The following is a 16,123-nucleotide window of genomic DNA, read 5'->3' on the forward strand; positions in this document are numbered from 1 at the left end:
TCAAAGCGCTTTATAGCCAATGAAGTAATTTTGGTGTGTAGTCACTGTTGTAATGAGGGAAATTGCAGTATTTTGCAGTAATTTGCCGTATTTTTCTTTGAAAGCTGCAGATTGTATACCCACTGGTCACACTGAATTCCATATTCTGTACCATTTGTTTACACCACTTCCTACTGATGTAATCAAATGCTTAATTGGGGATTGTAATCTCTAATCTCTAAACTAATTCATCGGATCACGTTTGGCTGACTGCATCATTATGGGTCATCTCCAAAGCCCTGACACACAAAATTTGAAGTGGCAACTGATGTAATTATAAAATATAGTCCAGTTCAAACAACATTACCAAGAAGTTTGTATGAAGATGTGTATACTGCCAAAAATACATAGCAATTGAGTTAATATTTATGCAGAGAAGATTTACAAGGAAGATACCAGAAATGCGAGAGTATGCATATCAGGAAAATGAACAGGCTGGGTCTCTTTTCTCTTGAAAAAAGAAGGCTGAGGGGTCTTTAAAATTATGAAAGCTTTTGATAGAGTGGATGCAGAGAGAATGTTTCCACTTGTGGAGAAGAGTATAACTAGAGGCCATCAATATAAGATAGTTACCAAGAAATCCAATAGGGAATTCGGAAGAAATTTCTTTACCCAAAGAGTGGTGAGAATGTGTAACTCACTATGAGTGCAATCATATCTTTCCTTTAATTTGGTGACCAGAACTGTATGCAGTATTTTAGCTGTGACTTAACTAGTGTTTTATACAGTTCTAGCATAACCTCCCTGCTCGAATATTTTATGGCTTGGCTAATAAAGGAAAGTATTCTGTATGCCTTCTTAACCACCTTGTCTGCCTGGCCTGCTACTTTCAGGGATCTGTGAAAATGGACTCCAAGGTCCCTCTGTTCTACGGACACTTCAGTATCCTACCATTTATTGTGTATTCCTTTGTTAGCCCTCCCCAAACACATTATGTCATACTTCTCTGGATTAAATTCTATTTGCCACTTATCTGCCCACCTGACCATTGATATGTTTCTGCAGTCTACAGCTTTCTTCCTCACTATCAACCACACAACCAATTTTTATATCATCTGCAAACTTCTTAATCATGTCCTCTACATTGAAGTCTAAATCACTGATGTATACTACAAAAAGCAAGGGACTGAGTACTGAGCCATGCGGGATCCCACAGAAAACAGCCTTCCAGCCTTCCAATTTTGGATCCAACTTGCTACTTTCCCTTGGATCCCATGGGCTTTTACTTTTCTGACCAGTCTGCCATGTGCAAACTTCTCAAAAGCCTTGCTAAAATCCATGTACACTACATCAAATGCGCAACCTTCATCGACCCAACTCGTTACCTCCTCAAAAAATTCAATCAAGTTAGTCAGACACGACCCTCCCTGACCAAATCTATGCTGACTCTCCTTGATTAATCCGTTCCATTCTAAATGACGATTAATACTGTCCCTCAGAATTTTTTCCAATAACTTGCCCACCGCCGAGTTTAGGCTGACTGGCCTTTAATTACTCGGTCTATCCCTTTCTCTCTTTTTAAACGTCTTCCTTTTTAAACAAAGGGGCACATGCCCTTATTTTCCATCAATGGGGCAATGATGACTAATTTATATGGTCAATTTTCCTGACCTTGGCCACTGGGGAATGCCCTGTTCCCTGTGTGAAAAGGTCAGGAAAAAGTGGCACAGACCGGTTTCACCAGATCTCTATTTGTTTTACATTGCCCCAAGATTTTATGAGCTTTCCTGAAAGTGGCAAAGAAGGGTCTATGCCTGCAGTAGGTACAGGCCCATTAGAGCAATGTATATGACAGGCCTTAAAAGAAGGGGCAATTTTGGCCCCTCTGATTTGTTACTTGCTGGTTTATCATCTTGTGATTTGGAAAAAACTGATTTTAGCAGTCATACCCCATTTGTGGATAATTAATTAGAACTGTTAGTATCAGGATCTTGATATATATGCAAATTAAGACAAGGGTTCTCTCTGAACGTGGCAGCCATTATGCACAGAGTAAAATCCCACAAACTGCAATGAGATTAACACTCAGTGATGGTGCTGGTTAAGGGAAGGTGTTTGGTAGGACACTGGGAATACTCTCAGTTCTTCACAGGATCTTTAACACTGCCCAGAATCATTAGAACCCACAGATGGAGCCTCAGTTTAATGTCTCATCCACATGCAGCACACCCTCAATACTGCACTAAAGTATTGGCTAAGACTATGAGAAAGAAAGACTTTAATGACCTCAGGGCATTCCAAAATGCGTTACAGCCAATAAAGTACTTTTTGAAGTGTAGTCACTGTTGTAATGTAGCCAATTTGCGTACAGCAAGTTCCCATAAACAGCAATGTGACATGACCAGATAATCCATTTTGTGCTATTGGTTGAGGGATAAATGTTGGCCAAGACAACGGGAGAAGCCCCTGCTCTTCTTCAAAATAGTGGGATCTTTTACGTCTGCCTGAGAGGGCAGGCGGGACCTCAGTTCCATCGGTGCAGCACTGCCTCAGCATTGCACTAGAGTGTCAGCCTAGATTTTGTGCTCATGTTTCTGGAATGGAACTTGAACCCACAACCTCTGACTCAGAGGTGAGAGTGCGACCAACTCAGCCAAACTGACAGTAAAGATGCTGCAATTAATCTCAGCACCTGCAGATGTTCAGAAAGAAAGATCAGCAAGCATTCCAACTGCTGGTCACTATTTAATGATTCGAGCTGGAAAGTCTGTCCTTGTGGATGTTGAGTGAGGACATCAGGCTGAATAGCCCACTAACACTTATTGTCTAAATTCACATATAAGGAATGGTAATTTTGACGTATTAGCAGAATTCTGCCAATCAATTTAGAATCAACACCATCTTCAGGAGACAGAAGAAAAGCAGAGAAAATAACTAATATACCAATATTTTGACGATCTTGAAACTTAAGTTTCCCACTTTATTCTACACACTAACAAAAGCATGTAAAACAATCCACTACATTTATACTAAGTTGTCATCTTAACAAGCACAAACCTAATGATATTTCCCTGGTGATTATGCTGTACTTTTAAAACTGGAGTGACTCAAAAATCCAGTTTGAGGAGTGGAGTATAAGTACCTACATTTAGTCCAAAGATTTCACCCCAGTAAAAGTGGAAGTCAGGTTCCTTACCATGAAATGCAGCATGTATCACCAAATTAATTATCATTCTGACCAAGGTTAAGTCATGGCAGGGGAGCCCAGACCCGTGTCATGCTCCTCTTGTGCTATGTGGGAAATCAGGGACACTATATGTGTGCGGGAAGTGTATCCAGCTGCAGCTCCTGTCAGACCGAATTGTGGCACTGGAGCTGCTCATGGATTCACTCTGCAACATCCGCGATGCTGAGGATGTCATGAATAGCACGTTTCGTGAGTTGGTCACACTGCAGGTAAAGGTTACAAAGGCAGATAGGGAATGGGTGACCATCAGGCAGAGCAGGAGTAGGAAGGGAGTGCAGGGGTCCCCTGATGTCATCTCCCTCCAAAACAGATATACCACTTTGGATACTGTTGGGGGAGATGGCTCATCGGGGAAGGCAGCAGCAGCCAAGCTTGTGGCACCATGGGTGGCTCTACTGCACAGGAGAGAAGGAAAAAGAGTGGGAGAGCTATAGTGGTAGGGGATTCTATTGTAAGGGGAATAGATAGGCATTTCTGCGGCCGGAATCGAGACTCCAGAATGGTATGTTGTCTCCCTGGTGCAAGGGTCAAAGATGTCTCAGAGCGGCTGCAGGGCATTCTGGAGGAGGAGGGTGAACAGCCAGTTGTTGTGGTGCATATAGGTACTAACAATATAGGTAAAAAACAGGATGAGGTCCTACAAGCTGAATTTAGGGAGCGAGGAGTTAAATTAAAAAGGAGGACCTCAAAGGTAGTAATCTCAGGATTGCTACCAGTGCCACGTGCTAGTCAGAGTAGTAATAGCAGGATAGGTAAGATGAATACGTGGCTTGAGGAATAGTGCAAGAGGGAGGGATTCAAATTCCTGGGATATTACCGGACGGTCTGCACCTGGGCAGGACCGGAACCGATGTCCTAGGAGGAGTGTTTGCTAGTGCTGTTGGGGAGAGTTTAAACTAATATGGCAGGGAGATGGAAATCTATGCAGGGAGACAGAGGGAAGTAAAATGGAGGCAGAAGCAAAAGGTAGAAAGGAGATAAGGAAAATTGGAAGGCAGAGAAATCAAAGGCAAAAAACAAAAAGGGCCACATTACAACATAATTCTAAAACGACAAAGAGTGTTAACAAAACAAGCCTGAAGGCTCTGTGTCTCAATGTGAGGAGCATTCGTAATAAGGTGGATGAATTAATTGTGCAGATAGCTGTTAACGGATATGATGCAATTGGGATTACAGAGACATGGCTCCAGGGTGACCAAGACTTGGAACACAACGTCCAAGGATATTCAATATTCAGGAAGGATAGACAGAAAGGAAAAGGTGGTGGGGTGGCGTTACTGGTTAAAGAGGAGATTAACACAATAGTAAGGAAGGAAATTAGCTTGGATGATGTGGAATCTGTATGGGTAGAGCTGCGGAACACCAAAGGGCAGAAAACATGAGTGGGAGTTGTGTACAGACCACCAAACAGTAGTAGTGAGGTTGGGGATGGCATCAAACAGGAAATTAGGGATACATGCAATAAAGGTACAGCAGTTATCATGGGTGACTTTAATCTACGTATAGATTGGGCTAACCAAACTGGTAGCAATATGGTGGAGGAGGATTTCCTGGAGTGTATAAGGGATGGTTTTCTAGACCAATATATCGAGGAACCAACCAGAGAGCTGGCCATCCTAGACTGGGTTTGTGTAATGTGAGAGGATTAATTGGCAATCTTGTTGCGTGAGGCCCCTTAGGGAAGAGTGGCCATAATATGGTAGAATTCTTTATTAAAATGGAGAGTGACATAATTAATTCAGAGACTAGGGTCCTGAACTTAAAGAAAGGTAACTTCGATGGTATGAGACGTGAATTGGCTTGGATAGACTGGTGAATGATACTTAAAGGATTGACAGTGGTGAGGTAATGGCAGACATTTAAGGATCACATGGATGAACTTCAACAATTGTACATTCCAGTCTGGAGTAAAAATAAAAAGGGGCAGGTGGCTCAACTGTGGCTAACAAGGGAAATTAGGGATAGTGTTAAATCCAAGTAAGAGACATATAAATTGGCCAGAAAAAGCAGAAAACCTGAGGACTGGGAGAAATTTAGAATTGAGCAGAGGAGGGCAAAGGATTTATTTAGGAGGGGGAAAATAGAGTATGAGAGTAAGCTTGCAGGGAACATAAAAACTGACTGCAAAAGCTTCTATAGATATGTGAAGAGAAAAAGATTAGTGAAGATAAATGTAGGTACCTTGCCATCAGAATCAGGTGAATTTATAATGGGGAACAAAGAAATGGCAGACCAATTAAACAAATACTTTTGTTCTGTCTTCACTAATGAAGACACAAATAACCTTCCGGAAATATTAGGGGACCAAGGGTCTAGCGAGAAGAAAGAACTGAAGGAAATCCTTATTAGTCTGGAAATTGTGTTCGGGAAATTGATGGGATTGAAGGCCGATAAATCCCCAGGGCCAGATAGTCTGCATCTGAGAGTACTTAAGGAAGTGGCCCTAGAAATAGTCGATGCATTGGTGGTCATTTTCCAACATTCTATAGACTCTGAATTAGTTCCTATGGATTGGAGGGTAGCTAATGTAACCCCACTTTTTAAAAAAGAGGGAGAGAGAAAACAGGGTATTATAGACTGGTTAACCTGACATTGGTAGTGGGGAAAATGTTGGAATCAATTATTAAAGATGTAATAGCAGCTCATTTGGAAGCAGTGACAGGATCGGTCCAAGTCAGCGTGGATTTATGAAAGGGAAATCATGCTTGATAAATCTTCTAGAATTTTTTGAGGATGTAGCTAGTAGAGTGGACAAGGGAGAACCAGTGGATGTGGTGTATTTGGACTTTCAAAAGGCTTTTTACAAGGCCCCAGACAAGAGATTAGTGTGCAAAATTAAAGCACATGGTAATGGAGGTAATGTATTGACGTGGATAGAGAACTGGTTGGCAGACAGGAAGCAAAGAGTAGGAATAAACGTGTCCATTTCAGAATGGCAGGCAGTGACTAGTGGGGTACCGCAAGGTTCAGTGCTGGGACCCCAGCTATTTACAATATACATTAATGATTTAGACAAAGGAATTGGATGTAATATCTCCAAGTTTGGAGATTACACTAAGCTGGGTGGCGGTGTGAACTGTGAGGAGGATGCTAAGAGGCTGCAGGGTGACTTGGACAGGTTAGGTGAGTGGGAAAATGCATGGCAGATGCAGTATAATGTGGATAAATGTGAGGTTATCCACTTTGGTGGCAAAAACAGGAAGGCAGAATATTATCTGAATGGTGACAGATTAGGAAAAGGGGAGGTGCAGCGAGACCTCGGTGTCATGGTACATCAGTCATTGAAAGTTGGCATGCAGGTACAGCAGGCGGTGAAGAAGGCAAATGGCATGTTGGCCTAAATAACGAGAGGATTTGAGTATTGGAGCAGGGATGTCATACTGAAGTTTACAGGGCCTTGGTGAGGCCACACCGTGAATATTGTGTTCAGTTTTGGTCTCCTAATCTGAGGAAGGACATTCTTGCTATTGAGTGAATGCAGCGAAGGTTCACCAGACTTATTCCTGGGATGGCAGGACTGACATATGAAGAAAGACTGGATCGATTAGGCTTATATTCACTGGAATTTAGAAGAATGGGAGGCGATCTCATAGAAACATATAAAATTCTGATGGAATTGGACCGATTAGATGCAGGAAGAATGTTCCCGATGTTGAAGAAGTCCAGAACCAGAGGTCACAGTCTAAGGATAAGGGGTTAGCCATTTAGGACCGAGATGAGGAGAAACTTCTTCACTCAGAGAATTGTGAATCTGTGGAATTCTATACCACAGAACGTTGTTGAGGCCAGTTCGTTAGATATATTCAAAAGGGAGGTAGATGTGGCCCTTACGGCTAAAGAGATCAAGGGGTATGGAGAGAAAGCAGGAATGGGGTACTGAAGTTGCATGTTCAGCCATGATCTTATTGAATGGTGGTGCACGTATTTTCTATGTTTCTATGTACCAAGGACCTCAAAGATACAATTATGTTACCAAAGTATTTATACATTTGCAATCATAGTGTACATACTTCAGGGAATCTAATACGGCCAGAGTGATCTCCTGGACTAGTTTTGATCGCTTGGATGTGTCGGAGAGGTATTTTGCCAGATGTTTTTCCCCAATTGACCTGGGTTTTTATCTGGTTTTTGCCTCTCCCAGGGGATCGCATAGCTCCGGATGTGGTGGAGTGTAAAATGTTGCGATACATGGGGTATCGCAGTTTTGTGGGCGGACTGGTTGGCCTGGATGCTCTTTACCTGTCCGCCATTGTTCATTGTTCATAGGTTTATATGTAACTTTCAGGGCGGCTGAGCGAGGGCCGTGCGGCTCTTTGTTGTCCGGTGGGACATAATCGGCCGAAATGGCCTCTTTTTGTGCTGTAAATTTCTGTTTCCATGTTTCTATAGTGTGCTACACACAAAACCAACTCCCGTCATAATGAAAATATTGAAGGATTAACAGATGACGGGTTAGGATGGGGTTGAATTTCTTGTGGTCTGAAAATGTGGCTTCAAACTATTGTTACTAGGAATGTTTGGTGAGGAAAAGATGGGCATGAACTATAATGGGCAACAACTTTAATTTATATAACACCTTTAAATTAGTAAAACGTCCCAAAGCATTTTAGAATTCACTATAAAAGAATTCACTATTAAGTTATAGAGATCCACCATCTGAAACTGCACTTTATTTAGTGATGTTTTGACAGATTATGTGATTTACTATACTACATCGAACACTTTATAGTGTATCAATATTTATGTTAACGAACTGTGTACACGCAAAACCAAAACACAACCGATCACATGTATGCTAGATATATAGCTTACTCTGAAAGTATAATTTGAACTTTGCCCAATTCCTGATAAAATGTTGGGGAATCAAGTACTGGAGGCGGCAAATCATTTTCAAAGGCTTGGACACATTCAAAGTTTTTTTAATATACTCACTGTACCGAAAGCAAGTTATCCTCTGAATGAGGCTCCCAATTTAAAGGCCTACTCACTGATCCTACACTCACTGAGGAGAGTGAAAGGAGAATCGGAGCTACGTCCCAGCCCGATCTGAGCAACTGGGAGTGCAGGATTGGTGAATTTATCTTGAAAGCTAATTGGGCTAAATTGTGCACTGTTTATTGTGATGGGCCAATAGCTATTAGTAAGCAGATTGAGATTGTCCAAAGTCTTTTTATTTGGAGCCCTGCAGTCAACAGACTCAGAGATTAAACTACATTACTCTGTCCAGTCCTTCAATAAATGAATTCTAGTGGATATACAATGATTAAACCAGAAAGTTTCAGAAACCATTTCAGTACTGCAGTTGAGTCAATTATCTTGTTGTCAAGTGCAGTAAATTGTGTAAATCTGTTTCCCTTCTGCTTTCCCTTCCGGTACACACTGTTTCAGTAATTCCTTCCATTTCTTTGCTTTCTCCATGTCGCTTTTCCTCCTAACTTCAACACTGAGCTCATGCTGAAATAAAATGTTATTATAGCAGTGTATCGATGTCCCAGCAGATACTTTTCATTTAGCAAAAGCTAAATTTTATTATAATGTCTTAAGCATAAAGCTTCTGCTAAATTATTCCAAATAATGAACAAATATTTCACAATACGATCTCAGTTTTTTTTTTACAGTAAATATTAAGGCCCTGAATTTCCCCAGGGCTTCTCCCAATCGCCACCATGCTTTCGGCAAGAGATTGGCAGAACTGCCTAAGCAAAGGCATAAAGAGCCATTTATGTAGTGTCTCAGGAATTCTGCCAAACTTCCACAAATTTATAGCAGGAGAATGGGACAATCCTCATGGAAATTCAGGGTCAGCATGTTTAGATACCATTTTGAATACAGATTATGCAATGCTGAGTTCGAACATACGGATCTTATCGTTTCACATTGCGGCATGCACATAATCCATCAACCAACATTTATCCCTCAACCAACATCACTAAAAAAACAAAATATCTGATCATTATCAGATTGCTGTTCGTGGGAATCTGGCTGTGCACAAATTGGCTGCTGCGTTACCCTACAACACTTCCAAAAATACTTCATTGGCTGTAAAGCACTTTGGGAGGTCCCGAGGTCATGAAAGGTGCTATATAAATGGAAGTTGTTTCTATCTGGGCCATAGACTTTGAAACTAGGTCTGCAACAGGGTCAAAGAGGCTTTCCATGATCATTAAATATCTATCCATCATTCTCAGACATGTTGCATGTCGTCCTAAAAACCTGCAGTTCTATTTGAGTAATCACACCATGTTTGGGATGTATGTGGCCCTGCAGAGATGGATATTTGGACACAACCTGGCTTCACTGGATATTGCCCTGTTTGACATCTGTCGGTTTTTCTACCAAACGTGGGGAACTGCGCTTCATGTGCCAACCCCCTTCCAAGCGGGCATCAGTGACAGGACAGACAGGATGATATCATTTGTTTATCTAGCATGTAAGGGAAAGCTAGATAAACATATGCAGGAGAAATAAATAGAAGGTTATGCTGATAGGGTGAGATGAAGAGGGGTGGGAGGAGGCTCGTGTGGAGCATAAACACCGAATGGACTAGTTGGGCCGAATGGGCTGTTTCTGTGCTGTACATTCTATGTAATTTGCTGGAGTTCCCGTTGGTTCCCCCTCTGTCACTCCCAACACTATGTACACCAGCATAAAGCAGACACATTATATGCCTGGACCGTATATGCCTGGAAGTGGAGTCCGTAGCAGTTTGGAAAGGCTAACTTCCTTGCAATGGGTTGCCAGAAGTAAACCAGCCTATTTGGAAACAGGTCACTGCTTTTATACAGTTTCGGAAATCTTTGACCAGCACAGCTGCTATTCCGCAGCTGCGGCATTGCTCTACAGGCAGGTACCTCCCCTTATCAAGCGGGACCCCAAGTGCAACACAAACGTCACGGTCACCTGGCCAATTTATGTAAGTGCCCTGACTCTGGGAATTCAGATAAGGTGCAACGTACCAGCAGCTGGAAGTCCAGCTCTGCCATGGTTACAGTGGTGGCTTGTGGGCATGTGGATTGCCGTTGCAATTTGTCTTGGAAATTTTGTATTTTATATATTTTCAGAATTTCATTGCTTACATTATGTTATTTCTGTTGCCAATATAATTTTCTTTTAAAGTGGTCCGCAATGGAAACACTGGCCCCGAATTTCCACAGGGGTTGTCCTGATTGTCTGCTTTAACTCCAGCGGGAGATTGGAAGCAGCCCTGGAGAAACAGCGTCAACGGATGGATTTCCCACCAAAGCTATAATGAGAGATGTGGATACACCCCATGGAAATTCAAGGTGGCTGTTTTCATTTGTGTAGCTGACAGTGTCTTTTAGAATAGGGAATCCTCAGGTGTGAGTGTGTCAATATTTGCCGTGTCCCCAAATGTATCAGTATTAGCAAAGATTCTAACACAGAAGTTTGAAAAACACACTATCTCGGATCAGATATGGAAAACAGTCACTTTGGTAAAAAGTACTAAAGTTCATCCAAGGATGAACCGGCACTTTCAGGAGAGGACGGCAGAAAATTGGAGGAGTAGAAATTATCAAATGAAAAACACAATACATTTCTATTTGTATAGAAATAGCAAAGATCTTCATAGAATCATAGAAGGCCATTCAGCCCATCGTGCCTGTACTGGCTCTTTGAAAGATCCTGCTCTTCCCCATAGCTCTGAAAATTCTTCTGTAAACGAACTTCTTGATGTAGCATTATTAAAATCACAGCCTTCAAATGGTCACCTGATAAAAATAATAGAATTAAAGAATTTTACCGCACAGACACAGGCTATTTGATCCATCAAGTGTGTGCAGTGTTTTCTAGTGGTTGGTTAAAGAGCTATACAGACACGGTCCGAAGAACTGGTTTCCCCTGAAGCTGTTTTAAAAAGCCATACTGGTGCTACTTGTTCCTGATCTCATATAGCCGATGTCAATCCCAAAGTAAATGCTGGATGTGCCACCGACAAGTTTGCTTTGGGGTTTCAGCTTGTCATGCAAGATTCATACACAGCATAAAATCAGCTAACACCAACATCAAAAGAAGTTGCTTGGATTGATGGACATGAAACATCATAGCCTCCACTACTCCCCGCATGTCTTTACTCATGTTTCATCAAAACATTAGTTTGAACTGGAATATTCCAACTACCACCTTCTTGGCATTTCTTTTTAGTCATTCATGGGATGTGAGCATACTGGCAAGGCCAGCATTTATTGCCCATCCCTCACTGCCCATGAGAAGGTGGTGGTGAGCCGCCTTCTTGAACTGCTGCAAATCCATGAGGCACAAGTACGCCCACACTGCTGTTAGGTAGGAAGTTCCAGGATTTTGACCAAGCTGGGGTGTTGCCTGGGCCCACAGCCTTTGCTGTATCCAGTGCACTCATCTGTTTCTTGATATCACGTGGAGTGAATCGAATTGGCTGAAGACTGGCTCCTGTGATGGTGGGGACCTTGGGAGCAGGCTGAGAAGGATCTTTTGCACTCATGTGCTTGGCCCCGCCATCATTGAGGCATGGTAAACAAATTGCAGTAGCTGGATACAGAGAATACTCCAATCAGAGAAAGCCTCAGGGTTTAATGGCTATCCTGCTGAGTTCTTTAAGACCCTATTACCAGAGCTCACTCCTCTGTTTTAACTGAAACTTCAACACTATGTACATTAGACAAAGCTTCCAGACGCTCTCAATGTAGCCATGATTACGTTAATACATAAGATGAGTAAGGGTCCCATCTAGTGCTGATCATACAGACATATACCATTCCTCAATGAGGGCTATAAACTATTAGCCAACTTCTTAGCCTCCAGACTAGGCACAAGGCCGTCCTGTTGAGGGACAACACTTAGTGCTTGTTCAAAATGGTGCACAACTGCAATTGGACCAATGCATTGTGACTCCAAAAACTATGTATGGAAATGGACACTCTCATAACATATAAGAACATAAATAGGAGCAGGAGTAGGCCCTACAGCCCATCGCGCCTGCTCCGCCATTCAATAAGATCATGGCTGATCATTGACCTCAACTCCACTTTCCCGCCCAATATCCATATTCCTTGATTTCCCCTAGACTCCAAAAATCTATCTACCTCAGCCTTGAATATACTCAGAGACTCAGCATCCACAGCTTTCTGGGGTAGAGAATTCCAAAGATTTACAACACTCTGTGAAGAAGTTCCTCCTCATCTCTGTCTTAAATGGCCTTATCGTGAGACTATAACCCCTACTTCCCGACACTCCAGCCAGGAGAAACAACCTCTCAGCATCTACCCGTCAATCCCCTTCAGAATCTTGTATGTTTCAATTAGCTCACCTCTCATTCTTCTAAACTCCAGAGAGTATAGGCCCATTCTACACAATCTCTCATCATAAGACAGCCCTCTCATACCAGAAATCAATCTAGTGAACCTCCGTTGTACCACCTCCAAGGCAAGTATATCCTTCCTTAGATAAGGAGACCAAAACTATGCATAGTACTTCAGGTGTGGTATCAATTGTAGAATTGTAGCAAGACTTCCTTACACTTATATTCCAACCCTCTTGCAATAAAGAACAACATGACATTTGCCTTCCTTCTGGTTGCTGTACTTACATGCTAGCTTTCTGTGGTTCTTGCATAAGGGCACACAAATCTCTCTGAATACTGTTGTGTATGCAATAACTGTTAGACTGAGTACTGTTTAACTCCAAGTGGTAGGACCTTGGCTCTGCTTTATTAAGGCCAAAGTGATTAATATACAAAATGGCTAGCCTTTTATACTTAGGCTGTGCACACGTGCGTGCAGCCCAATGGCCTCCAACAGTAACGCCATCTAGTGGCTAGTACATCGATGACAATACCCCCCTCTGAGATATTAACACAGTCTTTTACAAATTGAGACGGTCCGGTGTTTTATGCTCCTGGGTTGACCGTCTCAGTTCAACTCCAGCCTTAGGTGAGTGTTCAGAGTTTGTTGTGACTAGTGGCTGGGTGGCTGACCTGGTGGGAGTGGCAATCGTCATGTCAGGGATTGAAAGTCCATTTTCACTGAACAAGTCAGTGATTGAAAGTCCCGATTCACTGATGACCACTGAGTCCTCTGATGACTGGGGGGTAGGTTGGTTGGTCGTCAATTGTCTCTTCCTCTGAATAATCCGGTTTGTCTGTGTGCCGCAGCTTTGTCTGATCCATATGCTTCCTGCATGTTTGCCCATTTTTGAGCTTGACAATAAATACTCTGTTGTCCTCCTTGTCCATGACAGTACCAGCGACCGACTTGGGACCCTGACCATAATTCAGAACATATATAGGATCATTTACAGAAATATCGCGTAACACAGCTGCGCGATCGTGATACCCTTGCTGACTTTGTTGTCTATATTCAACATGATTATTCAAGTCAGGTTGTACAAGAGATAGCTTGGTCTTAAGACATCTCTTCATCATTAGTTCAGCAGGCGAGACCCCGGTAAGCGTGTGTGGTCTTGTCCTGTAACTAAGCAGTATGCATGACAGGCGGGTCTGCAGTGACCCTTGTGTTACTAGCTTCATACTCTGCTTTATGATTTGGACAGCACGTTCTGCTTGCCCATTGGATGCAGGTTTGAACGGTGTTGACCTTACATGTTTGATACCATTGAGTTTCATGAACTCTTGAAACTCCTGACTGGTGAAGCTAACAATGATGTCAGGCAGACCATGTGTCGCGAACATGACACTGAGATTCTCAATGTAGCCGTTGATTTGCTGGATGACATAATTATACACTCTATCCACTTCGAATATGCATCTACCACAACTAAAAACATCTTCCCCAGGAAGGGACCTGCAACGTCTATGTGGATCCTGGACCATGGTTTGGACGGCCACGACCACAGACTCAGCGGTGATTCCGCTGGTGCTTTGCTGAGCTGTATGCAAGTGTTGCACTGATGCACACATGATTCCAGCTCAGTCAATTCCCGGCCACTATACATGAGACCTGGCGATGGCTTTCATCATTACAATGCCGGGATGTATGCTATGTAACTCACGTACAAATTTCTCTCTTCCTTTCTTGGGCATAACAACATCATTGCCCCACAGTATACAATCCGACTGAATAGACAGTTTGTCTTTGCGACGAATGTAACGTTTGGTCTCCTCACATATTTGCTTGGGTATGGCAGACCAATCACCTTTGAGGATGCAACTCTTCACTGCCAATAAAATCGAGTCCTGGCTGGTCCAGGTTTTAACTTGTTGAGTCCTGACTTCCTTCACTCTCAAAAGCATCCATATCTAACAATAGGTCCACCGGTTGTAGCATTTCCACCTCTGGTGTGGGCAACGGCAGACGGCTCAAAGCATCAGCACAATTCTCAGTACCAGGTCTATGGCGAATGACATAATCATAAGCGGATAATGTCAGTGCCCACCTCTGGATGCGGGATGAAGCATTGGTATTGATACCTTTGTTTTCAGAGAACAGTGAAATGAGTGGCTTGTGATCTGTCTCCAGTTCAAACTGAAGACCAAACAGGTACTGATGCATCTTTTTAACCCCATACACACAGGCTAGTGCTTCTTTCTCTACCATGCTGCATAGAAACATAGAAACATAGAAAATAGGTGCAGAATGTAGGCCATTCGGTCCTTCTAGCCTGCACCGCCATTCAATGAGTTCATGGCTGAACATGCAACTTCAGTACCCCATTCCTGCTTTCTCACCATACCCCTTGATTCCCCTAGTAGTAAGGACTTCATCTAACTCCTTTTTGAATATATTTAGTGAATTGGCCTCAACAACTTTCTGTGGTAGAGAATTCCACAGGTTCACCACTCTCTGGTGAAGAAATTCCTCCTCATCTCGGTCCTAAATGGCTTCCCCCTTATCCTTAGACTGTGTCCCCTGGTTCTGGACTTCCCCAACATTGGGAACATTCTTCCTGCATCTAACCTGTCTAACCCCGTCAGAATTTTAAACGTTTCTATGAGGTCCCCTCTCATTCTTCTGAACTCCAGTGAATACAAGCCCAGTTGATCCAGTCTTTCTTGATAGGTCAGTCCCGCCATCCCGGGAATCAGTCTGGTGAACCTTCGCTGCACTCCCTCAATAGCAAGAATGTCCTTCCTCAGGTTAGGAGACCAAAACTGTACACAATACTCCAGGTGTGGCCTCACCAAGGCCCTGTACAATTGTAGCAACACCTCCCTGCCCCTGTACTCAAATCCCCTCGCTATGAAGGCCAACATGCCATTTGCTTTCTTAACCGCCTGCTGTACCTGCATGCCAACCTTCAATGACTGATGTACCATGACACCCAGGTCTCTTTGCACCTCCCTTTTTCCTAATCTGTCACCATTCAGATAATAGTCTGCCTCTCTGTTTTTACCACCAAAGTGGATAACCTCACATTTATCCACATTATACTTCATCTGCCATGCATTTGCCCACTCACCTAACCTATCCAAGTCGCTCTGCAGCCTCATAGCATCCTCCTCGCAGCTCACACTGCCACCCAACTTAGTGTCATCCGCAAATTTGGAGATACTACATTTAATCCCCTCGTCTAAATCATTAATGTACAGTGTAAACAGCTGGGGCCCCAGCACAGAACCTTGCGGTACCCCACTAGTCACTGCCTGCCATTCTGAAAAGTACCCATTTACTCCTACTCTTTGCTTCCTGTCTGACAACCAGTTCTCAATCCATGTCAGCACACTACCCCCAATCCCATGTGCTTTAACTTTGCACATTAATCTCTTGTGTGGGACCTTGTCGAAAGCCTTCTGAAAGTCCAAATATACCACATCAACTGGTTCTCCCTTGTCCACTCTACTGGAAACATCCTCAAAAAATTCCAGAAGATTTGTCAAGCATGATTTCCCGTTCACAAATCCATGCTGACTTGGACCTATCATATTACCTCTTTCCAAATGCACTG

The 16,123-nt window shown here is 42.9% G+C and overlaps 1 protein-coding gene across 1 annotated transcript in view; it reads right to left on the bottom strand.

The window, feature by feature from the left end:
• Positions 1-16,123, bottom strand: part of LOC139240420 (interleukin-6 receptor subunit beta-like) — a 140,670-nt gene that overhangs the window by 109,343 nt on the left and 15,204 nt on the right. The gene's annotated exons all lie outside the window — the stretch shown is intronic.

Source organism: Pristiophorus japonicus, chromosome 2, assembly GCF_044704955.1.
Source record: "Pristiophorus japonicus isolate sPriJap1 chromosome 2, sPriJap1.hap1, whole genome shotgun sequence".
In the NCBI taxonomy this organism is placed as follows: Eukaryota; Metazoa; Chordata; class Chondrichthyes; family Pristiophoridae; genus Pristiophorus; species Pristiophorus japonicus.